The sequence below is a fragment of the Orycteropus afer genome, unplaced genomic scaffold, assembly GCF_000298275.1.
Source record: "Orycteropus afer afer isolate SDZICR_OR568_19922 unplaced genomic scaffold, OryAfe1.0 scaffold00019, whole genome shotgun sequence".
Taxonomy (NCBI): domain Eukaryota; kingdom Metazoa; phylum Chordata; class Mammalia; order Tubulidentata; family Orycteropodidae; genus Orycteropus; species Orycteropus afer.
Window position 1 is genome coordinate 9743681 of NW_006921606.1, and position 16594 is coordinate 9760274.

The window sequence follows — 16594 nt, forward strand, 5'->3', positions numbered from 1 at the left end:
TTTTACATATGTGTGTATAAAATACTGTAAAATGTGGTATATGGTTTTGGTTGTCTACCCAATTGACATCTCCCTGGGGCAGCCTTTGTTGAAAAAGTGGGCATAAATTTAAGTAAGCCTGTATGCTCCCCAAATTCAGGGTGGAAAATCTTAATCAAGTACTCATCATATTAATTCCATTTCTGTAGCCTGAGGTGATTTAGGAAGGAATGGGCTTTTGATGCAATTATGGCACAATGAAGTGAGTGCAAATCAAATGGAGAGACTAAAGGCTAAGGAAAGGGTATTCTGTCTAGTGGAAATGTGTAAAGACATGAACTACAGCACACATTGTGTGACCAAAAGGGACAAACCTGAGGATAAAAGTAAATACACTGAAACTGGGAATGAGGACTGATGGAGAAAGTACATGGTTCTTTGATGATGTTGCTGAGCTGTTCCATTACCCAATGCTTACCTGTTGTGTGAGATAATAAATTGTCTTCTTATACAAACCATTTTGAGATGGTTCTTATTATGCTTTCATCAACTGACTTATCTGTGGAGATTTAGATTCAATTGGTATGGGGTGATGTGATCCAGAAATCTGTGGTTTTTGAAAAATTCCTCAACAGTTTCTGAAGGGAAGCCTAATATGGTCACCAGGACTTGGATCAAATCAAGACAGACTGATTTTGTATGCTAGGTTTGAGGAATCATATTTATATTATATTTTTAGATATACTGTAACAAAATACCACAAATGATGTGGCTCATAATAACAGACATTTTTTATCTCACAGTTCTGGATTGTGTTAAACTGGCTTCTCTAGAGAAACAAAACCAATAAGCTTATAGAGAGAGAGAGAGAGAAAGAGAAATTTCTCTTAGGAAATTGAATCACACACTTCTAAAAGCTGGCAAGTCCCAAGTTCTTGGAACAAATGTCGAGCTGGAGGCTTTTCCTGACTCACGCAGCTGCAGGGCCTGAGGAGATCAAGGTTGGCAGGCAGTATACTGGCTGTTGACTCCAACGAATGATGAATCCAAGATCTCCATGCTGAATGATGGATTGTTCACTCACAGACTGTTGTAGGTAGCACAATAGAATCCTGATCCAGAGAAGAGTGTCTCTTTTCCCAGGATGTCCATAAATATACTGGAAGCAGGCCACACCCCTAGGGAAACTCCCTTTCAACGGATTGGGTGCTAAAAACATATACATCTGATCCCATCATTGGAACAACCCACATCACAATTGCTTAAACCACACAGAATTGTGGTCCAACCAAATTGGCACACAGCTCCAACTATCGCATGAATAATAGCAATTCAAATTCAGAATGTCAGCAAGGCCATGAAAATTCTAAGGGAAGAATTTTTTCTGTCTCTCAGTTTTTGGTAGCCCCAGGCATTCTTTGGCTTGTAGCTGCAATATAACAGTAATCACATGATCATTATTTTCTTTGTCTCTCTGTGACTCTTCTTTTTTTATAGCACATCACTCGGATTGACTAAGGCATTTGACTGCTAACCAGAAGGTTGGTGGTTCAAACTCACCAGCCACTTCATGGAAGGAAGATGGGGCAATTTAATTCCATGAAGATTCACTGCCTTGTAAACCCAATGGGAGTTGCTATGACTCAGAATTGACTCAACAACAGTGAGTTTGGTTTTTGGTTTCTACCTTAAAACCAAAATCAAACTCACTGCTGTGAAGTTGGATCTGACTCATAGTGACCCCTCCTTGGGTTTCTGAGGCAGTATCACTATGGAAGTAGATTGCCCAACCTTCCTTCCAAGAAGTGGCTGGTGGGTTTGAATCGCCATCCTTTTGGTTAGCAGTCAAATACCCTAGGCACTATGCTTCTACCTTAATATGTTCTAATGTTAACTAACTTATGATATCTTCAAAGACCCTATTTCCAAAGTAGATCACATTCACAGGTACCACGTGTTAAGACTTCAGCGTATCTTACTGCGGGACACAAGCTTATGCACAACAACACTTGAATTATAGATTAATATACCTCCTTTCTCTTTTTTTACAAAAATCTTCCTTTGGTATTATAATTGTTGTTATTAGTTGTAAGCAAATCAGCTCTGATTCATGGTGATTTTACTTATAACAGAATAAAACATTACACAGTTCAAGTATACTGCACTTGTGGCAATCCATCTCATTGATATTTGGACTTGATTTCATTGGTCCTTTATCAAACATGATGTGCTTTTCTAGTGATTTATCTTTCCTAATTGTTTGACCAAAGTTAGTGAGTAGAAGTGTATCACCCTAGCTTCTTAGGAACACTCTGGTTGTATTTTTTCTTAGATGGATTAGTTCTTCTTTTGACAGTCCATGGTATACTTATTACTCTTTTCCAACACCACAATTTGAATGCATCAATTCTTCTTCTGTCTTCTTTTTTATTAGCCAACTTTTTAATGCATATGAGATGACTGAAATACTGTGGCTTGGGTCAGATGCATCTTAGTCATCATTTTGACATATTTGCTTTATAAAATTGTAAAGAAGTGTTTTTGCAGCAGATTGGCCCAATGCAATTCACTATTATTGACTACATGAAGACATTTGACTGTGTGGCTCATAACAAATTATGTGTAACATTACAAATAATAAGAATTCCTGGACACTTAATTATGTTCATGTGGAACCTGTACATAGAGCAAGAGGCAATTGTTCCAAAAGAACAGGGAGATACTGCATGTTTCACAATTGGAAAAGTTTTGCTGCAGGATTGTATCCTTTCATCTTATTTACCTGTGTACTAGACAAACAATCAGAAGTCAGACTATATGAAGGAGAGTGCAATATCATGATTAGAAGAAGACTCATTAACAAACTATGACATGCAGATGTTATAACCTTGCTTGAGGAAAATGAAGGTGATTTAATGTCCTTACTGATGAAGGTAAAAAACTACAGCCTTGAGTGTGAAATATTGTTGTTGTTGTTATGTGCCGTCAAGTCGGCCCCGACTCATAGCGACCCCTCCTTGGGTTTCCGAGGCAGTATCACTACAGAAGTAGGATTGCCCAACCTTCCTTCCGAGGAGTGGCTGGTGGGTTTGAACCGCCAGCCTTCTGGTTAGCAGTCAAGTGCTTTAGCCACTATGCTACCAGAGCTCCTCAGTATGAAATATAGTACTTGGAAATTTTATCTAGTTTGCTTACTGGTAATTCACACTCTAAGCAGAAATTCCTGCTATATAGACATCAGATTGTTGTTTTTAGGTGCTGTCAAGTTGTCTCCAACTCATAGAGACCCTATGCAAAGTAGAACGAAACACTGCCCTGTCCCACACCAGCTCTGCAATCCCTGCTATACTTGAGCCCATTGCCACAGCCACTGTGTCAATTCATCTCATTGAAGGTCTTCCCTTCTTTCCTCGACACTCCACCTTGCCAAGCATGACATCCTTCTCCAGGGATTGGTCCCTTCTGACAACATGACCAAAGTAGGTGAGACAAAGTCTGGCCATTCTCACTTTCAAGGAGCATTCCAGCTGCACTTCTTCAGGACAGATTTGTTAGTTCTTTTAGCAGTATATGGTACTTTCAGCATTCTTCGCCAGCACCACGTCTCAAAAGCATCAATTCTTCTTCAGTCTTCTTTATTCATTGTTCAGCTCTCACATGCATATGAGCCGATTGAAAATCTCATGGCTTGTGTCAGTTGCACCCTAGTCCTCAAGAAGACTTCTTTGCTCCTCAACACTTGAGGTCCTTTGCAGCTGCTAGCCTAGTGCTATTCGTTGTCATCTGATGTTCTGACTACTGCTTCCATTGGCGACAATTGTAGAAACAAGCAATGTGAAGTCTTTGACAACTTCAATCTTTTCTACATTTATCATGATGCTGTTTATAGGTCCAATTGTGAGGATTTTTGTTTTCTTTATGTTGAGATGCAATCCATAATGCAGACTGTATACTTCAGTCTTCATCAGTAAGTGCTTCAAGTCATTCTCACTTTCAGCAAGCAAAGTTGTGTCGTCAGTGTATCGCAGGTTGTTAATGAGCCTTCCTCCAATCCTGATGCCACGCTTTTCTCTGTATAGTCCAAATTCTTGGATTATTTGCTCATCATATAGATTGAATAAGTATGGTGAAAGGATACAACCCTGATGCACTCCGTTCTTGATTTTAAACCATGAAGTGTCCCTTGCTCTGTTCAAATGACAGCCTCCTGGTCTATGTAGAGGTTCCTCGTGAATACAATGAAGTGTTCTGGAATTCCCATTCTTCTCAATGTTATCCACACAATCAAATGCTTCTGCATAGTCAATAAAACATTACTAAACATCTTTCTGGTATTATTTGCCTTGAGCCAAGATCAATCTGACAACAGCTATGATATCCCTTGTTCCACATCCTCTTCTGAATCCAGCCTGCACATCTGGAAGTTCTTTGTCAATATATTGCTGCAATCATTTTTGAATTATCTTCAGTAAGATTTATTTGCATGCAATATTAATGATACTGTTTTGATAATTTCCACATTTTGTGGGATCACCTTTCTTTGGAATGGGTACAAATATGGATCTCTTCCAGTCAGTTGGCCAGGTAGCTATCGTCCAAATCTCTTGGTATAACTGAGTGAGTGCCTCCAGTGGGGCATCTTCTTGTTCAAACATCTCAAAGGGTATTCCATGAATTCCTGAAGCCTTATTTTTTGCCAATTCCTTCAGTGCTGCTTTGACTTGTTCCCTCAATATGTTGGTTCTTGATCATATGCAAACTCCTTAAATGGATGAACATTGGCCAGTTCCTTTGGATACAGTGACTCTGTGAATTCCTTCCATCTTCTTTTGATGCTTCTGGCATCAGTCAATATTTTACCCATGGAATCTTTCAATATTGGAACTCAAGACTTAAATTTTTCCCTCAGTTCTTTCAGCTTGAGAAATATCGAGTGTGTTCTTCCCTTTTGGTTTTCTAACTCCAGGTCTTTGCACATTTCATTACAGTAATTGGCTTTGTCTGCTCAAGCTGTTCTTTGAAATCTTCTGTTCAGATCTTTTATCTTGTCATTTCTTCCATTTGCTTTAGCAACTCCATTCAAGGGCAAGTTTCAGAGTCTCTTCTGACATCCATTTTGTTCTTTTCTTCTTTTCTCCTCTTTTTGATAACATCTTGTTTTCTTCATGGATGATGTTCTTGATGTCATCCCACAATTCTTCTGGTTTTCAGTCATTGGTGTTCAATGCATCAAATCTATTCTTTAGATGGTTTCTAAATTCAGGAGAGATATATTCAAGATCATTCTTTGGCTCTCATGGACTTGTTTTAATTGTCTTCAACTTCAAGTTGAAGTAGCATATGAACATATGAGCTCCTGGCCTTGTTTTGGCTGAAAATATTGAGCTTTTCCATAATCTCTTGCCACAGATGTAGTCAATCTGATTCCTGTATATTCCATCTGGTGGAAGTCCACATGTATATAGCTATCATTTGTGTTGTTGAAAAATGTATTTTCAATGAAAAAGTCTTTGGTCTTGGGAAATTCTATCAGGCGATCTCCAGCATTATCACTTGCACCAAGGCCAAATTTTCAAACTACCCATGATTCTTCTTTAATTCATACACATCATGAGTCTAGAGTAAAACAAGCCACTTTAATTATCTAATTTTCCAATGTTAGTACTTTATGTCTTCTAGAACCTTCTTGATCAAAGAGTTCTCCACATTAGACTTCCATTGCCAAGTTGTCTATACCTCTTAAGGTAGTTTTCAAGATTAAAAATATATTTGAGTACTTGTTGAGGGATTGTCTTCACAATTTCCATTGTTAGCCTGTGTGGGAAATTTCATCAAATTTTTTTCTGGGAGATCATATATAGATTATCACATGTTTTACATCTACATAAATACTCAAATTTCCCTGAGGTCTGATGGAGAAGGGAGGGTTGAATGTGTGTGTAAGTGGGTTAGATAGAATTGCTGCCTTACTCTTCCCTTGAGCATAATTAAGGTGTTGGTTGTTGTTGTTGTTATGTGCTGTTGAGTTGGACCCAACTCATAGCAACCCCTCCTTGGGTTTCCAAGACAGTATCACTACGGAAGTAGATTGCCCCCTCTTCCTTCCAAGGAGTGGCTGGTGGGTTTGAACCACCAGGCTTCTGGTTAGCAGTCAAGTGCCTTAGCCACTATGCTACCAGAGCTCCCAAACAAAATGTCAATAGCTGATATAGGTGTTGACTCTAAAAAAACACACGTTTTTGCATCAACAGCATACAGGACACATTGTTGTTGTTGTAATTAATTGCTATTGAGTTGTCTCTGAGTCATTGAGACCTCATGTACAAGATAAGGAAAGGTTGCCCAGTTCCCTGCCATGGCCACAATCACTTGTGCTCCCTAGTCTACTGTTGTTGGCCACTATGTATTTAAGTGCCCTCCAACCTAGGGGTCTCATCCTTCAGCACTTTATTAGATCCTATTCTGTTTTGACATAGAATTTTCACTGGCTAATTTTTGGAAGTAAATCTCCAGGCCTTTCTTTGTATTTCATTTCTTTTTTTGTATAACAAAACCCATTGCCATCAAGTCAGATCAGACTCATAGTGACCCCTCCTCGGTTTTCTGAGGCAGTATCACTATAGAAGTAGATTGCCGAACCTTCCTTCCAAGGAGTAGCTGGTGGGTTTGAACTGCCATCCTTCTGGCTGGCAGTCAAATGCCTTAGGCACTACACCACCGGAGCTCCCTTCTTTGTATAGTAGCACCATTGAATAATAATTTTCTCTTAATCCAAAAGCTCCACTGATAGATGTCCACCACAGGTGACCCTGCTGGTATTTGAAGTATCTGTGGCATAACTTACCATCACAGCAATAACCAAGCACCACAGTGTGGCAAATTGGCAGATGAGTGAATACATAGAAAACAAATACAGGATACTTGATAAATGAATGTGTTCACTTCCATATAACTTTCAGTTAAGGAGTCAGTATGCCACTTCCAACGGGAGTACTAGAAATTTACCTTTGCAGAGTGAAGTATGTAGGTCAAACATTAAGAAACTTTTTCAGTGAAGGGCCAGCTAGTAAATGTTTTTGATTTTTAGGTTATATAGTTCCACTCAAAACCATTCAATATTGCCAGTGTTGCACAGAAGACGTGGTGGTTAAGGTTGTATGTCAACTTTGCTGGGTCTGGTTGAGTGGCTGGGCAGCTGGATGCAGTTATGCCCCATGGTGAGTTTGGTAATTAACTCCATGGTGGAATCTGCTGGAGCAGCTGAGTAGCCGCTTTAGGGATGTGAGCTGCTTCTAGTATATAAGAAGCAACTTTGAGGAAGGTTTCCAGCTTATGGCATGTTTGGACTCTGCTTGTAGCCAAGTCTTCATTCAGCAGCCTGACATGCCCTGTCAATGTTGGGACATTTTGTGGACTTGAATCAGTAGCCTGCCATGTTGTTTGGTAACATCGGGACTTCACTTTGTTGCTTCTTAGAGTGGCACGAGGTAACCAAAACAGAAGCCATATAGATTATGTAGACAAATGGATGTAGCTGGACTTCAATAAAACCTTAATTTCAAAAATAGACCATGACTAGATTTGGTCTGTGGGTTATTTTTTGCCCATCTCTGTGGTAGGTGATTGTTATGGAATGAATTGTGCTACCCCAAAAATATTTTTGGGATCCTAGCCTCTATATCTGTGGATGTAATCTAATGAAATGTAATGTAATACCTTGCATAATACATTTTAATGTAATCAATCAATCATTTGCAGTCATAGCAGTGTAGGACAGATCCTAAACCTAGTCACTTCTGAGTTATAAAAACAGCAGAATGGACACACAAGGGAAACAATCCATGTGAGGATTGTCTACAAGCCAAGGAACCAAGAAATGCTTGAGGTTACTGACAAGGATGGCACATATATAACTAATACCCTCATTTGGACTTTTACTCTATAGAAAGCTGAGAAAATAATTTTCTGTTCTTTAAATCATTCCACTAGTGGTGTTTCTGTTATGACTGCACTAGAAGACTAAGTGACAGAGCCTAGTGAAAAGGTATGTTCAAAACCCTACTACTTTGACACATAGGCTTAGACCTCCTAAGTGAAATAAACAATGGAAGGAAAAATAGAGCAAGAACTTCTAGAGGGCAAACTTACCTGAGTTATGGAATGTAAAGTGCAAATGCAGGAAATTGCTTTTTAATTTTTTTTTTAAAACGCATGTATAAATAATAATAATAAGAAGAAGACCTTATCCCTGATTGGCCCAGGAAGAAACTTATCTAAAAATATTATTTTGAAATTGAAGGGAACATTAGCAGGAAGAGGAGTCAGACCAAATCTGTAAAGGAGAGGAGGGACAGACAGAACTTAACTTTCTAGTTGTGCTACATGGTTATATCTGAAATGAAGCTTGACTCATTATTATCTTCCCTGCTCAGCTCTGATTCCATTTTCTCAAAGTGACCTCTTCAGAGAGCAAAATCAATAATATGTCTGTTTCAAAATCCCTGCCTGTGATATTTTCTAAGGCTTATCAAGACTTTTATAAAAACAGCAATAAATGTCCATATAAATGAACAGTTTTAAAAGAAATGTAAGTATTCTCTGAAATTGGCCAAGGGCAATCCCCAAATTGGTAAGTTACCTCTATGGATCAAACAATCCATGACTGGTGTCAACTCTAAGATTTGGTTTGCCTATAACAACTTCAGCAGACCTGCCAATTAGGTATGATTCTCAATTAAAATATGGGTAACAATGTGCATAGTTTCTTTTCCTATGTGAGTAAGTATGGTCAATATTACATTTTATTACCAGGGTAATTTCAGTACTATGGATCATCTAATGGTTTTAAAGGAGTTGTAGGAACTTTCTGATTGCTATGTGAAGTGAATAAAGCCAAACACAGGGCAGAAGTGGCAGGAGAAGGGAAAAAGAATAGAAGAGAGAGAGGGAAAATGAGATAGAGGAAGAACTGATAAGCTTGTCTAAACTCCTAAATCCACATATTCCCGAAGACCAAGTGTAGAAACTAAAAACCAAACCAAAACAGACAAACAAACAAACAAAAAAAACTTCTACTAATAATAAACAGTTGCCATGAATTGACTCCAGCTCATGGTGATCTCCATGTTTGTCAATGTAAAGCTATGCTTCACAAAGTATTCGATGGCTTATTTTTCAGAAGTAGATTCCCAGACTTTTTTCTGAAGCACTTCTAGATGGATTCTAATCACCAAACTTTCAGTTAGTCACCAGGCACATAACAATTTGTGCCAATATGTTTAATCAAAAATTACCAAAGTATAGTTTACATTGTAATATAAAACACAGATATTACATGTATATATAACATGATACATTTTGGAAAACGTACATACTCTTTTTTCTACCACCTCTTTCAAGACATAGAACATTTCCATCACCCTATAAAGTCCCCCCATGTCCCTTTCCAGAAATTCCCATTCTCTACCCTAGAAGTAACAATTGTTCTTATTTCTACCATCATCAATTAGTTTTGATGGTTCTTGAAATTTACATAATAGAGTAATTGATGTATTTTTGTGTCTTCTTTTACTCAACATATTTTTGTGGTTTATACAGGATACTGAATATAACAAGAATTAGTAATTTTTTTACTGCTGAGCTTTATTCTTTTGTATGAATATACTATATGGCTATGCAGTGTTTATCCATTCACTTATCTAAGGGCATTTGTGTTATTTACAGTTTTTGGTGATTATGAATATCAAACATCCTTATACAAAGTCTTTTTGTGGACATATATTTTCATTTTTGGGGACAATAATACCTAGAAATATAACTGATGCTCATGAGATAATTATATTTAGTAGAAATTGACAGTTTTCAAATGGATTATATTGTTTCACATTCCCTCCAGAAATGCATGAGTGTCTACTTTGGTCTACATACTTACTAACATTTAATGTTGTTAGTCTTTTTAAGTAATTCTATCTATAAAAGTCCTTTGTCAATTTTAAAACATGGGTTGCTTGTGGGAATTTTTATATATTTTGGATACAAATTCTTAATCAGATACAAGAATTGCAAGTATTTTCTTCCAGTCTGTGGCCTGTTTGCTCATTTTCTTAAGGATATTTTTTGATGATTGGAAGTTTTGAATATTCATGATGTCCAATGATAGTAGACACTGTTGGTCCTCAGACTGTGTCTCTTTTCTTGGCTGGTGCACCAATTCTTCAGCAAATGTGAATATTATATGCTAATGGGTACAGTTATGGTCTTCTTAGGAGAATTGTCCACAGCCAGTGGGAGCTAAATTACCTAAAAGTAATAAGAAGGCCACACCCTCTTGTGGAGCTGATTAAATGAATGACTGGTTGGTATGAAGATACAAAAGACTGGCCCATTGAACTCAATGTAGGACAATTCTGAATAGCCATGTGTGTCCCACAGTGTCATGTGAGATCAGGCAGACACTGGACTCAAGCTGACCTCATTTACTTGCTAACCTTTTTCCTCTGCCTTATCCTGCTTCCAGTAACATAGTGCCTAAGGCATTTGACTGCTAACCAGAAAGCTGGTGGTTTAAACCCACCAGCCACTCTTAGAAAGAAAGACTGGGCAATCCACTTTCCTAAAGATACCACCTCAGAAACCCAAGCAGCTATGTGTTGGATCTGACTCTGTGGCAGAGAGTTTGGTTTGTTTGGATCCTGCTTCCCCTACTTCCTTGATGATGACTCTTGTAAGCACTCATGAAATACATGACTCTAATAAGAACCCTTATTCCAGTCTTTGCTTCTAGAGAACTCAATGTAAGATAACAATTTTCAATGTTTCTCTTACTCTTAGTTATTTCTGGAGCTCTAGGAGCACTGGTGGTGCAGTAGTTAAAGAATTTGGTTGCTAATCAAAGGGTCAGTGATTTGAACCGATCAGCTGTTCCATGAGAGAAAGATGAGGAAATCTGCCTCCATAAAGCTTGACAGCCTTGGAAACCCTAAGGTGAAGTTCTACTCCACCCTGTAGTGTCACTGTTGTTGTCCTTATGTGACATCAAGTCAGACCTGATTCATAGCAACCCCTCCATGGGTTTCCAAGAATTGATTTAAGGGCAGTAAGTTTTTTTTTTTTTTTTTTTTAAAGAAATATCACGTTGTGAAGATATGTTTTATGGTTGCCTTTAGGGGTTTTGTAATTTTAGTACTTACATTTAGATCTCAGATGTATTTCAAATTAATATTGTGCATGGTGTGAGGTAGGGGCTAAGTTTCCAGGTTACAGCACCTTTTCCTTTTGCAAATAAATACCATTAGCACTATTATGAGTAAAACTTAATTGACTATACATTTGTTTACATTTACCTTTATTTTTGCTGGAACTAGTTTGACACAGGTTTCTATTTCTTGGAGCTACGTAATCATGGCTAATTTAGGGTCTTCCTTTTATTTGGGTTTCCTTCTAAGTTGCCAAATTTATCAAATAAAGTTATAGTTCATGAAGCTGCATTTGAATTTGAGATGCACATGAATAATTTTTAATAGAAATATGTCCCATGGGAAATTCAGGATATACTTATACTAAAAAGTAATTATCCCTAAGTATATGAAATTTGAATTCAAGTGGATGTTCTATATTTTATCTCCACTATCTGGGAGTTTGGGATGGACACTTCACACTCTTATCACAATCTTTTACTTCTTTGGCTATTATCTACTGAAGAAGCTCAATTACTTTTAAAATAATGTTCAACTTCTGAGGTGTAAATTTAGTATTATTGATCTGTTAGAACAGCAAAAGGTGTTTTGTGACTTCTTAACTCTCTTCAAATGTGGAGTAAGTTTACACCAACCAACTTATTTCCTCACATCTGAAAATTTGTGACTGGGCTTAAAGTTGTCACTTGAGACTTTGTGGAAATTTAATCTGTAGTATTGACATTGTGGTGCAATAGGTTTTCTTTTATGTGGCTTTTCTGGCTCTGGGTCTATATTTCTCCAAGATTATTGGTAAGACCACAATCTGCTACGTGATTGGTCAGTTTGGTATACAAATAAAAAGTTTTCAAGGATTGTTTAATTTGCTGTTGTAAAAGAAATTTGAAAGAGATTGTTTATGTTACTTTATAATAAGCAGCTTATAAGAATTGACAAGTTTTCTATTCATATGGTGGCTTACAAAGTTTGGTCACTTTATGATTCATCTTTACATGAATTAGTTGGGAGTTCTCTTATTCCAGTAGTGGACATTTACAATGATTGTCTGGGGAACTCTGCCCAATCTGATCTTCATTCAGATATGCTGGCTGAGGGGATCAACCCAGTGATTAATAAAAACCCTAGAACATACAGGCATAGATAGGTCTTCCTGATCTAGAAAAGCCAAGAGGGAAAAGTCAAGGGCAATAACACTGAGCTGATAATACTTACTGAGCTATAGCACTAAACTGGAAACACTCTTTGAAGACTGAGAAAAATAGTGGCAAACACAGCAGTGTCAAGCAGAAGAGAAGCAGTGGCAGTGATGCAAGCAACTGGAATCATGAGATGAGCAGATGGTGGTGGTGGTCAGTTGGCTCACAGAGAACCTTTGAGCAGGAGGTTGCCAATGGAGCTGGGTGACCCATAAATGAGGATTAGCCACAGTCTGGGCCTATGCAAGCAACAGTATGGGGGCCTTTGGCAGCAGCAGATGCTCAGGTTGTATTGAAAGTTGGGAATCCTAACCCAAGAGGGGGCCTATCCTAAAGAGACTGAGAAGTCTGTAAAGCGTTAGGCATATATCATACAGAAGTTGCTCATAAAATAGTTTTGCCTCAAAAGCTGCTTTAATATCAGCCTCACTCTTGCACTGGCCCAGACTTACCTCAACACTGCTGGTTGAGAACTGGGACCAAACCCAGATAAGAAAAGCAGTGGAGAGAGAAAGAGAGAGGGAAGAAACACAATCATGCCACATCGGACCTGAGCTGATGACACACCAGCTGAGAGATAAACCTACTGACACTTGATTTATTTACCTGGTGACACAATGGACATGGATAATTTGGGAAGAGCAACCAGGTCCCGTTTTAGGCATAAGTGAATTTCTCTCCTACAAGGGTAACTGGAGGTACTTGGGGCAGAGGGGAGCAGTTCACCTGAAATCTATACTTGTTGTTTACTGTTTGGTTTCTATAAGTAATATGTTCCCATTGTTTAGTGTTTACTTTCCATAAAAAATAACTTCCAATTACCAACACTGTGTAAATGTCTTGTATATATGATCCAATCAGAATGGATAGTAAGGTCCTCATCCCAGCAGTCTTGTCACTGCCTATAATTTTGAGTCAAATGGTATGTGTTCATGCACACAGATCAAGCACAATGAGGACCAAATTATGAGCTTGCTGGGAACAAACCTTCCCTAATGTTTAAACAGTCACTACAGCCATACACCAGAAAGTGTGAGGACTGGAAATTTTTTTTCCACAGAAATTGTGAGAAAGGCAAAGTGAAGTAGACATGCATAGAGGGAAGAATTGGCCAACCCATAGCCCACTCCACTGCAACATTCTTTTCAGTGGATCTCAAAAAGACCACATATTGTCTTTTTTAAGAAGAATGTTTGAGCCAGTGACATAGGATGTAGTGAATGTGGTGCCATAAAAGTTAAACAGCAAAAGCTCATTATAGGCTCTTGGTGCCAGAGCAGATTTCCTGCAAAGCAAATGAAGCTTAACCACCAAGCGTTACATTTGCATGGGTCTCTGTAAGTGCTGGGGTCACAGTGAGTTAAGAAAGGTCTAGATAAGGAGGAGAAGACAAGTTGCAGTAGGAAACTATTTGTATGTAATCACTTCTAGCAAATTGTCTAAAGCTACCTCAGAAAAAGGAACTCTCATTTCCCAGTCTCATGTAATTGTGATATCTTTTTTTAATTTAATGAATATTTTCTTTTACAATTAGTATTATATTTGCAATTCACTTTTCCCCTAAGGAAGATCCTCTCAAATCCTCCAACCCAAACCAAAAAACAAACCCACTGCCATAGAGTAGAATCAGACTCATTGTGACCCCCATAGAGTTTCCAAGGCTGTTAATCATTTTGGAAGCAGATTTCTCCATCTTTTTCCCATTGAGCAGCTGTTGGATTAAAACCACCAACTTTTTGGTTAACTGTCTAATGCCTTAACCACAGTGCCACCAGAGTTCCTTCCAAATTCTCTAGGCTCCATGGAACCTGAACCTTACCATACCCATTGCTGTGAGACCAAGGACCTAGGTGTATATGGTCTCTGGATTTGTGGCTCCAACACATAACGGCAAACCCTCCTTGCCTGATTTATCAGTCTCTACTCAGGCCAATCCATTGTAAACTCCAAGATTTTATTCATCCTATAATCTCTCTTAAAAGAGCATTCCCAAAGCATTCTGTTCCTGCTCTACCACATACTATTATCTATACTTTCCCTTCCCAACACAATTTTATAAAGCTTTCTCAACAACAATGACTTAATTCACATATTTGAAAACCATAACAACTTGTTTCTGTAAAGGATATATAGAAGTAAGTTTGCATGGACTAAAACTTGCATAAATTATACACAAAATAGGAGCTCTGGTAGCGTAGTGCCTAAGGCACTTGACTGCTATCCAGAAGGCTGGAGGTTCAAAGCCACCAGCCACTCCTTGGAAGGAAAATGGGGCAATCTACTTCCGCAGTGATACTGCCTCGGAAACCCAAGGAGGCTATGAGTCAGGTCTGACTCGATGGCATATAACAACAACAACAACATACACAAAATGAGGGTTATGATCTATTCCCCTTAATGCATTTATAGCATACCCTCTTATATTTGGAGTGTTTATTAACAGAGCACAAATCATTGATGTGCAAAACATGTAAAGTTGTGCTCTACTTTAAGAATATTTGATACAGTTTCCTATAAAAACTGTTATCTGAAATCTAAAATTAAAACAACTAATGATCAGAAAAGAAATCACAAGAGAAATTAGAAAATACTTAGAGATGAATGAAAGTGAAAGCACATTACATCAAAACTGATGGGATATAGAGAAAGCACTGTATAGAGGGGACTTTATAACTATAAACATCTATACTACAAAGAGAAAAGTTCTCAAATCAGTAACTTAACTTTACACCTTAAGGAAATAAAAATGAAGAATAAATGAAGCCAAAAACTACCAGAAGGAAGGAAATAAAAACTAAAACTAAATAAAATATAGACATAAAGACACAATTGAGAGAATAAAAAAAACCCCAAAAGCTGATTCTTTTAAATGATTGATAAAATTGACAAAACTTTAACTAGACTAGGAGCTCTGGTGGCATAGTGCCTAAGGCGTTTGACTGTTTAGCAGAAGGCTGGTGGTTCAAATTCATCAGCCACTCCTTGGAATCTACTTCTGTAGAGATACTGCCTCAGAAATCCATGGAGGAGTCATTATGAGTCAGAATTGACTTTATTGACAGTGAGTTTTGCTTTTGTTTTTGTTTTTTGGTTTTTAACTTGACTGAAAAGGGAGATACCAGAATTGAAATAGAGACATTAATACAAAGCCTACAGAAATAAAAAGAACTGTAAGAGAATGTTATGATCATTGTACAACAAATTAGATAAACAAGATGAAACTGACAAATGCCTAGAAACAAAAATGCCTAGGATGAACTGCTTAAATTGTCTCAACACAGAATAAAAAGTCTCAACAGACCTATAACAAATGAAGAGATTGAACTAGTAATTAAAACCTCTCAAAAAAAAAAAAAAAATAATAATAATAAATAATACTGGACCAGATAGCTTCATTGGTGAATTCTACCAATCATTTAAATAAAAAATAGCGTCAATCTTTCTCAAACTCTTCTAAAAATTTGTACCCTTCTTATCTAATTCTATGAGGCAAGCATTCCCTTAATATTAAAGCCAAATAAGGACACCACAAGAAAGGAAAATTACAGACCAATATCCCTTATGAATAAAGATGTGAAGCCCTCAACAAAACACTATAAAACAGATTCCAACAGCATATTAAAAGAATTACATATATAACCATTTAGGATTTATCTCAGGAATGCAAAGATGGTTCAGCACAAGAAAATCCAGAAATATCATACACCACTTAACAAAACGAAGAAAAAGGACCATATGATCAGATTAATTGATACCAAAAAGGCACCAAAAAAAAAAAAAAATCCCAACACCCTTTCATGATGAAACAAAACAAAACAAAAGCCTCAACAGTCTAGGAATAGAAGGGAAATTCCTCTATATGATAAAGGGCATTTATGAAATACCCATAGCTGAAATCACACTCAAAAAGACTGAACGCTTTATCTGTAACACCAGAAATAAGACAAGGATGCCTACTTTCATGTTGTTCAACAGTGTACTATATATACTAGCCAGAGTAATCAGGAAAGAAAAAGAAATAAAGGATGTCCAAACTGAAAGGGAAAAAGTGAAATGATCAGTTTTTGTAGGTGACATGATTCTACTTACACAAAATCCCAAAGAATCTTCAAGAAAGCTCTTGTTAGATGCTGTGATAGTTGGAGCTGTGTGTCAACTTGGCTGGACCCCAGTTCTGTGTGGTTGTTCCCATGATGGGATTGGATGACTGTGTTCTGAGTGGCC